At 31.1% G+C, this 11,981-nt stretch overlaps 1 long non-coding RNA gene across 1 annotated transcript; it reads left to right on the top strand.

The window, feature by feature from the left end:
* The first annotated feature begins 8,817 nt into the window (after positions 1–8,817).
* Positions 8,818–11,868, top strand: LOC145029454 (uncharacterized). Its single transcript, XR_013676551.1, has 5 exons — positions 8,818–9,305; positions 9,390–11,032; positions 11,178–11,236; positions 11,346–11,426; positions 11,518–11,868. It is a non-coding gene; the product is annotated as an uncharacterized LOC145029454 (long non-coding RNA).
* The last annotated feature ends 113 nt before the right edge of the window (positions 11,869–11,981 follow it).

Here is an 11,981-nt window from a genome sequence, read left to right as displayed (position 1 = left end):
AAAAGTCACAAAAAGATGGGATTTCATGACTTTTTAAAAGACTTCTTTTTAAGCATGACTAAAAGTTAGTTTAAAAGGACTTTTCTATTTTGCCCAATGTTTTGAAAACCGGACCGGAGACCGAACCGGTCATCTTACTGGTTCGATGGTTCAGCTGGTCCAACCGGTCAGACCGGTCTCAAAAACCGGGAAAAACCGGATGATATCATAATTATATTTAATTATATAAAAAATACAAAAAAATAAAAAAATATATATTTTTTTAAATTTCCGGTTTTGACCGGTTTTGCTGGTTCAACCGGTTTTTACTGGTTTTCACCGGTTTAAATGAATACCGGTTTTTTGGCATTTAAAAACCGGATCCGGGACCGGTTCCCGGTTGAACCGGTCGAACCGGCCGGTCCGGTCCGGTTTTCAAAATATGGATGCCAAACATCTTTTGAACTTTTTAGAAAAGTTAAAAGTCCAAAAGTTGTTTTAAAAGCAAAGCCAAACACCCTCTTAACCGTCTCAATCGTGCAAAAACAAATCTCATTTCAAAATACACAAATATAAAAGTTGATTTGATCTAAATAATTGAATAAATAATATGCAAAATTTTGAAATATAAATTACTTTAATTCCTTTAAAAGAAATGAAGTAATATCATAACTTCTAATAATATTTAGTAACCCAATAAATCGTATGCACAAAAAAAGGCAGATAAACAAATTTTTTTATACCAGGAAATATTCTTCTTCTACTCTAATAAATAAAAGTTTTTTTTTTTTTTTTTTTTTTTTTTTTTTTTTTTTTTTTTTTGTCACATGTTACACTCTCATTCAATTTAAAAAATATTATTTTGTGGTTATTTTGAATTAATTTATTTTTCGCATGTCATTTTATGTGTTTTCCTATTTTAATAAATTTCACATTATAATTTAATGTAATAATTACAATAAATATAGTAATAAATAAATATCAATTTCAATAATAGACTTACTTTTTTATTTCAAAAATCTTAAATTAAATCTCTTTACTTTATTTTGTTTATTTATTTAAATTTAAAAGATAAAAAATAAATTTTAATAATTTATTGTTTCTCTTATTTTCTTATAAATCCATAGTTTTTAAATATTTAGACTTTTACATTTAATTTTTTTAATTAACCCATTTAATATATGGATCTTGCACCTAGTTTATAAAATAAATTAAGTTCCATATTGATCGAAAAAATATATAGATTCTGACCTAATTATTTTTCAATAAAATTAAAATCAACATTAATTAGATATTTGTATTATATCCTTATGGAAAAAAGAGCTTCTTTTACTATATATGTCCTCTTAATTAATTCTCTTATCTGTATATATTCCATTACTTTGCTCTATATATTCAACCAACAACACATCTAGCAGTAGCAGAGTGTGTTTTTTAGTTAATTAGAAAGGGTTTTGGAGAAAGAAGGTGATGTATCGTTTTCATTGATGGACTCTAGTGTGCTACTGTAAGTCGGTTTCATACTCTCTCTCTCTCTCTCTCTCTCTCTCTCTGTGTGTGTGTGTGTGTGTATATATATATATATATATATATATATGTGTGTGTGTGTGTGTGTAACATTTCTTTTATATTTATATATTTGTCAATCACTAGTTACTTTGAGCATATAATGCATGACTGATGACTCATTTCTATCTGTAGCGTCTACATACATGATTTTGTATCGTCAAATTTGTTTTCTTTGCGTACAAATTTGATATATTAGAGTTCGTAAACTAAATAAAAAACATATCTTCTACCAATTACTTCAGTACTTTGTCATTTTCTCTATCAAAGAATATATAGACACAATTAATATATTTTTGTGTCTACAAAAAAAAAACTTAAAATGTGAGGTTTTTCATTTTAGGTTTTTGGAGCGACATAAAAACCAAACGGGTTCTTTCATTTAGATGACTACATGGGGTTTGATACTTCATACAAGAACATGCATGGCTCCCAATATTTCTCTCTCATGTATACACACATCCATCCATAACTTTGCATCATTTTCTTTTTGTAATTGTTGTTTTGTTGTTTTATGGGCTTATTCGCTTTTTTAGGCTTCTTCATGTTGATTGAATTATGTTTCTTATGATTCTGCATACATAAGCTAAAGATGGAGGGATTTGGGGAATTTAACTTGGTATGGGAAAGGTCTGAACGAAATGGTAATAAAAGGGCAAATGAGGAAGTATCTAAATATCTGGTCTAGTGCAAATTGAAAAGGTCTTTGGAGTCACATATATATGGTGATGAACAAGAAATCAATCATGGTACTTGGTTGCAAGATGTGACTTTTGATTACTAATGATGGATTTCTTTTTAATTTATCACTAGATGCATATTGTGACTTTAAAGTTGGTTTAATTTGTACTAAAGATTAGGTTTTAGGTGTTTCTTCTTTGGTCATTTGTTTACCATTTCCTTCAGAGCTTTCCAATACCAAATTAAATTCCCTAAATTCATCCCTAGGCTTCCATATTTTATTTATGTGTGCATAATCATCAGGATCAATATTAATGGAACCCTAAAAAACTAAAAGCAAACACAAGCCCGCACACATCAACAAAAGAACCATTACAAAAAGAAAAAAAAAAAACAGCAAAATACGGCAATGGTGAAACTACCTAGCGAGAAACAAGAGCTTGTTATTATTTGAACTATGAAGCCCATCATCAATTGTCAAAGATAATTTAACCCATTTTGATTTTTATTGTTGGTCTATAAATCAAAACTAAAAATCGATTCTTTTTGGATTGTTTGCACTTTGCACAAATGTTTTTAAATTTTTTTGACACATGAATGTTTGTTTAGATTCATTTTGCAATCTGTTGATTAAAAAATCCACAACATATATGTTTCTTTTTCTTTTGTTTCTGAAAAATTAAGTCAACCCAATTTTTTTTTAATAGAAGTCCTTATTATTTTGAAATATTTCTTCTGTTATCATTAATCATTGATAGAGAATCAACAAAAACACAATTATATTGTATATTTAATTTCATTCTATAATGCAGTGATATATATATATATATATATATATATATATATATATATATATATATATATATATATATATATATATATATAGAGAGAGAGAGAGAGAGAGAGAGAGATAAATAGATAGATGATCACTAATAGAGAATCAATTATATTGTATATTTTATTTCCTTTTGTTATGGATGAAATATATATATATATATATATATATATATATATATATATATATATATATATATATATATATATATATATATATATATATCACTGTTGTAAAAATCGGTCTAAGCGGCCGATTAATCAGCACCTAAACGCTTGGCAGCCTCCAACTGCTTACAATAAGTGTTAGAGGGTAAGCTAATCGTCCTTGGTCTTATTCGGTCAAAATCGGTCCAATTCAGTCCTAATCAGACTAAATCTGTCCAACTCGGACACTAAATCGGACCTGGCCAATCAAGCAAACTCTAAAAAAAACTAACGACTCAATAGAGCCACCTAGGCCAGGAACTTTTCGGCTCAAAGGAGCCAGGTAGCCAAGGAAACCGCCGGCTAGAAAGAACCAACTAGCTCAACTGACAGTTTATATTTATATGTAATTTCAATCTTCTTATTATATTTTTATGTAGGAAAGTTGATAAAATTTGACAATTTACTTATATTTTTATGATTGAAGTTAGATTTATTAATTTTAAAATTTTTTCTTAATAATTAATGGCCCCCGATTAATTCCCCGACTAATCTCCGCCTAGCCGATTAATCCCTTAACCCCAGTCCACCACCTAGCTAACGTCGAGCGTTTTTTACAACCTTGATATATATATATATATATATATATATATATATATATATATATATATATATATATATATATATATATATATATATATATATATATAAGAGATATGATCATTAATAGAAAATCAATAATATATTGTCTATTTTATTTCATTCTAGTATGGAACGAAACCAATATATATATATATATATATATATATATATATATATATATATATATATATATATATATATATATATATATATATATATATGGAAAAGTGAATATACCCTTAAGGGTATATAAGCTTACGTACCCAAACACACCATAATATGTCGTTTTATTTTATATATTAATTATAATGTTTTTAAACTCCAACCCAAACTTGATTTAATTTCAAGATTTTCAAAATTTCACTATTATATTTCTCTAACATCGCATATTTTTTGCCGAACACCTACTAGGCTATATATATTGTAGTTGAAAATGAAAATTATGTAAGAGGAAGATTTTCAAAATTTCACTTTTCCCATATATATATATATATATATATATATATATATATATATATATATATATATATATATATATATATATATATATATATATATATATATATATATATATATACATATATATATATATATATATATATATATATATATATATATATATATATATATATAAACTTTAATCAATCAATTTGAAAATCTAGATAAATGTATAATTTGTAATTTAAATTATGAATCAATTAATTTATTTTAATTCATATCATATAATTATGGTAATTGGATCCTACAAATTAATACGTTATCTAATTCAATTCGTATGAACATCTTCGCCATCATCATACCATCATCGTACCTCAGGAAGACGAAAGTCGAAAAAAGGGTGGCCATCATCGTTGGCGAACCACCATCGTTGATTTATACCATTGTCCAATCATACCATTACTGCCTCATCTTCGATTTCATGTTCAAATTTTATTAGGTGAGAATCTAAGTTTCGATTTTCATTGATGTTTTTTATTTCAAGAATCATTTTTTTTCAAAAGAAAATCATATTTCAAAGCATCAGTTTTCTTTTAGCATTCTTTTGATTTTTAACTTAAAATTATTCTTGTGAATAATAACGTTTCTTTATAAACTCACAAAAAAATCACAAATTCTTCAAAGACTTGTTTTTCATTCTTGAAACAAAATATCAAAATTTTTACGGGAAAATGACTTAAAAGCCCAATGAAGTTTCTAAACCATTCAAAAAACTTCAATCATGTTTTATTTGTTCAAAAAAACCCAACGAACTTAACATTTTGTCTAAAAAATCCAAGAAAAGTTTCAAACCGTTCAAAAAATTCCAATTTTGTTTTGTTTAAGTTCGTTGTTTTTTTTTTTTTTAACAGTCAAAACATGATTGGAGTTTTTTAAACGTTTTGGAAACTTTGTTGGTCTAACAAGTCATTTTTCCGATATGGTAATAAGCCACGTCATCTGTTTCTCTTATTTGACTTTCGAGAAAGTGTAACTTAGTTGGGCGTTTTAGATAAAATGTTATGTTTGTTGGGTTTTTTTGAACAGACAAAACATTATTAGGGTTTTTTAAACGGTTTGGAAACTTCGTTGGGCTTTTAAGTCATTTTCCCAAATTTTTACAGATTGTAGCAAGAATAGTTTTTCATTATGGTATCTGGAAGAGCTGAGTAGCAAACATCCCCCCCCCCCACCCAATAATATCTCCTTATATGATGTTTTCTTCCTCTCGTTTTTAAGGCTCCATCGTGACTCTCCTCAGAATCGTAGGTATGGAGATCATCAATCTTTTTAATTAATTAATTAATTTATATTATCTTTTTTCATTTTTGATTATGATTATGATAACGATAGTTGTTAAGAGCTATGATTAAGAACAATAACCTGCAAAACTCTTATGAACGGTCATGTAGCACCCGGTTCCTGAAAGAAGGAAAAGCTTGAGGAACTAAGTGGAAACCAGAAGTTCGTGCAGCATCTACAGTTCTTTAGAGACGGAGAATCGCCGTAGCAGCAGACAGAGACTTCTCACTTGGATTGACAACATTCATTCATACGAGGTGGGTTACCTTCTTGCAGTGGTGGGTCTACGGCCACAATGTCGACCCACCAGTAGAAGTGTATGTTAGATGATTGTCTTTGTGATATTCATCTAGGTTTGCTACTACCTAATATGTTATATGTTGGCACGATATGTTATATGTGATAGTGGTAGTAGGAGGGGGATAGTCCCCAAGTCGGTTGCTAGGACTGAAGGGTAGGTCGGACACCCCAGATATGCCTGACAGTACGTTATGTTATGATATATATATATATATATATGTGTGTGTGTGTGTGTGTGTGATAGTAGTAGTAGGGGGTTAATACTAAAGATTTTTACAGATTTTGGGTGAGCTATGTACATTTGATCCATGCACGTTAGGCCATGCACCATGTATGTTGAGTCATGCACATTGGGCCATGTATGTATGTTGGGCCATGTATTTATGTCCGTCAGAACAGTTCATCACTTATGTCCGTCAGAGCTGCCCGACTCCACCCTATCATGTCGCTAAAAATGGATACAAGCATGAAAAAAATAAAAAATAAAAAAGGGTAACCTTCTTATAATGATGTCTTTGCTTTATAGATCTAAACTTTTAATCATCCATCCTCATCACAAGAAAAAGAAGGCATGTTTTACCTTAAAAACTCATGCATCGCCAAGAAATCGAATACATCACGAGATTTTTACAGATTTTAGTAACACGGGCCCAACTTCATATCTTAAGAACAGTAACTGAAAATTTACACTAACATGATCAACACCTTTTTCCGAGCTTATAACTTAAACATTTATTCTACTTTCTAAAAGTAAAATCACTCACATTCTTAATCAATTTTCACCCATTCCGACCCATCTTTTTCATTTCTAACCTTTGTAACTTTTACTTTCTTGGGTGTTCATTTTCCTTTGTGAACTTTGTTATTGATAACCTGTAACGTCCCAAATTTCAAGTCCAAAAATTTCAGTTTTTAATATAACGGTTTGGAAAACATTTAACAGGAATCATCATTAAGTCATATCTTTTGTAAACATAATCTCGTGTCTGAAAATCATATCATAAAAGTAGTAATAGCGTCAGAGTACTATCCCAAGAAATCTCGTAATGAGGAAATCCAATGTGTGTGTATGATGTGCAGCTACCGCGCTGGCTACTTCCCCTTCGCTGAAGAGGTACCTAAAACAAAACTTAAAACTATAAGCACACAGCTTAGTGAGTTCCCCCATCATACCACATACCAAACAATCACATAGCATACATACTATCGAGCAATTTTGGGGTGCCCGACCTACCCGGTATGGCCATTCTGGGGTGCCGACCTACCCATGTCAAGTCATTCTGGGGTGCTGACCTACCCGTGTCAAGCCGTTCTGGGGTGCTGACCTACCCTTCGGTCCTAACAACCGAACCTTGGGGACTATTCCACCCCTATTACTACTATCACATATATCATAACATAACGTACTGTCAGGCATATCTGGAGTGTCCGACCTAACCTTTGGTCCTAGCAACCAACATGGGGACTATTCCCCTACTACTACTACTACCACTATGACATATAACATATCGTGCCAGCATATAACATATCAGGTAGTAGCAAACCTAGATGAATATCACAAAGACAATCATCTAACATACACTTCTACTAGTGGGCCGACATTGTGGCCGTAAACCCACCGCTACTGGAAGGTAACTCACCTCATATGAATGAATGTTGTTAATCCGAGTGAGAAGTCTCTATCTGTTGCTCTGGCTATTCTCCAGAGCTAAAGAACTATAGATGCAGCACAAACTCGAAAGAGAAATTATAGAGGACAATATAGTCTTTTTATAGAGGACAATATAGTCTATATTTTTTTATTCAGAAATATAAAATATAAAATCTATAATAAAAATAAGTAAAAGAGAAATTATAGAGGACAATATAGTCTTTTTATGTCAAGGAGGTACCACCGACGAAACAAAATCAAACTATAAGGACGGTACGAGTGCAAAAAAAAAAAAAGTTATGGATTGAACATGCAATTTTTACAAAACCACATGGACGATTTCAATAATTTGTTCTTTTATTAATAACTTTTTTATATTTTTTTGGCCCATTCTAGCTTATTTTTAAGGATTTGGGTCCCATCCTTACAATTTGATCATTATTTGGTAATTTATAATGATTTTCGTTTCTATTCCAAACAAAATGACCATATTACAATACAACTTATTTTTTTATTTTACATGTAACATCCCAAAAATTATAAGGAAAAAGTTTTATTTTTAATTCAATCAGAAACACCAATTATTTTTTTCCCAATAATTCAAAAGTATTTCAAAATAAAAACAATTATCAGCGTATAGTTCCAAAGTCATCTAGTTGCGGAAACGTGGGTGGATACATTGCGATCAATCCGGCCCCTTCCGTTTTGAACCATAATTACTTGAAACCATAACCATAAAACTGAAAGAATGAAGCTTAGTGAGTTCACCAAACAATACAAGAAAAATACCCTTTAATGACGTGCAAACAATGACACTCACAGATTTACAATACGCATTCTTGTGTGTCCATATAAATAATGTCAGGTTTCCAAAAACTGAAGGATAGAGGTCACACATTTTTGCGTGCCCTTAAATTAGTATCTAAAAAACACGGAGGGCACCTAACGAAAAAAGGGTGTCCTCTAAAGGTGTCGTTTTATATTTTTTTTAATGAAATAAAATACCAAAATTTTTTTTTAATAGCTGGGAAATGAAATACCAAAAAATTAAACACCCCGCCATTTATCTCCTTCTCCTTCTACAATCCTCTACCAATGAACACTAAAAAATGGGGTATCCATAACCTTCGCTTCTTCTCAGCCTCTTGTATCATCCGAGAGGAGCTTACAGTAGCAAAAAAATGGCGGACTCATTAGTACTCCGCGGCACGATTAGGGCCCACACCGATTGGGTCACCGCCATCGCCACTCCAATCAACAACTCCGACATGATCGACACCTCTTCTCGTGACAAATTACTGAATCACAAATACGACCCCTTATTGGAGATGAGAAGCTTCAAGGCTGTAAAGATTATGTCGTCGTCATACCCGAAAACCCCCAGGTTGAGTATCCCTCATTTAAGCGCGGTGTCACATAATTTTGATAAATTCCTCACTTGGTTGTAATGGATTCTACACATCTAATTTGGGTTTTTATTATTTATTCTACACATCCTTGCTTCTGGTCAGCCTAACTCCTTCGAAATATTTAGGGCTCGTTTCCCCTTTCCCTCCAACCGAAAATTTCCCTTCCCTCCATGAAATTTGAAATCGACAGCCAAAGAAATTTCCCATCCCTTCATTGAAAAATTCCTTTTCTAAAATTATAGTTTGATTGATTATATTTGTGCTTCCCTCACCTTCAACAAGATGCAGGAAACCACCGCTCACTGGCCAAACTTCAGGTTAGGGTCTCACCTTCATTAGTGTTCGCTGATACCCACAATACTTCAATTGATCTTTGTTTTTTACTAACCACGTAATTACAGGTCTCACCATCGATTTCTGGTCCAAGCCTACTAAATATTAAGTTGATTTCTTCTCCATCAGAATGATCTTCTTCCACACGTATGTATTATTTGTTTTATTTTCTTTGCTGCGTTTTTTTTTTCTCTAATGGTTTGTTTACCCGTAAATTTGTTTCTTATTCTGAGGTCTAATTAAAAAATTTCTGATTGGGAGTACTGGTTAAGAATTTGATAAGTGTGTGTTATACTAATTTCATTTCTTTTGCTACAGTTAATATTTTGTTTCTTATTGTGAGCCTGATTAAAATTTTAATTACATTTATAGGTAAGTATATATTATGTGTGTTGGTAATGCTCTCTTTGGACATATGTTATTGTGCCTCTTGGACATGGAACTTGAACTATGAAACTCTTACATAAGGTAGATGTTGTTGTTTCTTTGGTTGTATGTTAGTCTGTCTATATGATTTATGTGGGTATTGGTTCCATTGTTATATGTTAACGTATCTTAATGATTCACAAAGGTTCTTCTACTAGACTAAGTCGGCCTTCTTTGCTAACAATCTTTGATTTGAGATTTTTTGTATTTGTATTTGTGTATATGGGAAATTAACTTCTGATTATGATTGTTAATTGCATACTGAAATGAAATCTAGGGTTTTGAATTGATGTTCTGCTTCAGAAATATGTGGTTTCATGTTATGACCTGTTTGTTTTATTAGAAAATATGCATAGGGGAAAAAGGGTGTAAGTTTAGAACATTTGTTTCCTTGCCTACATCACATTTTGTTTGGGTTCGTTTTGACTTTTAACACTTAGTTTTAAGGCTAACATCCTAGAAATACTTCCATTTCTTACAAATATGTTGACATGGCACATTCTGTTACTGAGCAAGAAGACGTGGTCCCCACAGGCCCTCCCTTTTCTGTTGATATACCATCTATAAAAATTGTTACTTCAGTAATTCCATTAGAAGATACTGATATAGGGGAACTTGAAGATGGTATACCTGGTCTAGATTCTTCCACCATGCCTGAAATCCAAGTTGAAACCTCATTGGTTTCATCAAATTTTTAAATACAGGGGACTAGGCTTGGAAGTTCTAATCCAAAAGGATCTTTTAGTAAGTATTTCAAGTTTTTTCTTTCAAATAATGTGAATATACTTTCAAATATGTTGACAATAATAACCATTTTCCATAACTGGATACATTATCTAGCCTTTATCATATTCTTGTAAAAGTTGTAAGCTTTATGTATGTGAAGCTTACATGGGTGAATATGAATTTCAGCTGTTTGTAGGGCCGTTTTGAGATACTATGCTTATTAGGATCTTATCTGCAACCTGATACAGGTGTACTCAACAACCGAACCATAGTCTTAGCATATCACTTTGCAGTCCAGGTATCATATATATTTTTAAGAAATTATAAACTTGAACAATTGTATCTATTTATATATTTTCTGATACAAAGGTTAGAATGATATAACTGTTTGCCTACTATAAGTGAGAAACAAAAAGCCACATTTCATCTTCATAATTATATTTGTTTATACATATGACATTTTCACTATCTCATGAGGTCATATATGTACTAAAATCAAACAGAGGAAGGTCTTTCTAAGCATGGATTCCACATCACAAGATTGAATACTTACACAACGGTATGTATTTTAGTTCTGACAAATTTTTGATGTGGCATTTCACATTCTTATTAATATCAAGGGAATTTCTGTTACATTATTTTTGGCTTGTTTTACTTTAGGAACCTGTACAAGAACTTGATATATCAGTAGCTTGTTTTTGCAGATGCAACTCAGCAATTGCCTGCAGATGTCAGTCAAGTTTATCCACATTCAGTGGTGCATGTATGATTCTCTTACTTTTTTTTTGTTAAGCATGACATATGTAGAAAAAGGGAAAATACATCAGTAGTTTGTTTTTGAATATAATAACTTACTATCTCATTTGATTCAGGGGTATATCTGTAATATCATCAACACTGGTTGTTTTGTGCGTTTCATTGGGCGTTTGACTGGTTTTGCTCCTAAAAACAAGGTATTATCACTTATGTCTCTGCTAATATTTTTTTAATATATATTTCTGTTAGTATTGTTGTTTATATAACCATATATTTTGTATTGTTCAGGCTATTGATGACCAAAGATTTGATCTTTCTGAAGTGTTTTTTGTTGGACAAGTTGTTCGTAGTAACATACTTGAAGTAAGTGTATTTTCTTGGAAATATTATATGTTTCTATTAACAAAGAGAATGTGCACTTCTAACTTGGCTGTGACTAATCTTGAAGCTCCACATTTCCCAATTTTTTGCTGGAAAAAGAATAATACAACAAATGGTTCTGATTTAAAATAAATGAATGGTCAATCAGTTGATTACATAGAACTGAGTAGATTTTTCAACTTTATTGTAATTACATGTTTGATTTCTGGAATCATATGAGTATTGATGCTATGATGCAGTCACCACAAGACTTGGAAAGATTATATTCAGAAGTTCATCTTCTTAGATCATTAAAACACAATAACATCATCAAGTTCTTTGATTCGTGGGTTGATCATAAGAAGAAAAATGTAAATATGATAATTGAGCTC

Source organism: Lactuca saligna, chromosome 2, assembly GCF_052625555.1.
Source record: "Lactuca saligna cultivar CGN05327 chromosome 2, ASM5262555v1, whole genome shotgun sequence".
In the NCBI taxonomy this organism is placed as follows: domain Eukaryota; kingdom Viridiplantae; phylum Streptophyta; class Magnoliopsida; order Asterales; family Asteraceae; genus Lactuca; species Lactuca saligna.
The sequence above is the reverse complement of the archived record's forward strand: the minus strand, read 5'-3'. Positions and strand labels throughout refer to the sequence as shown.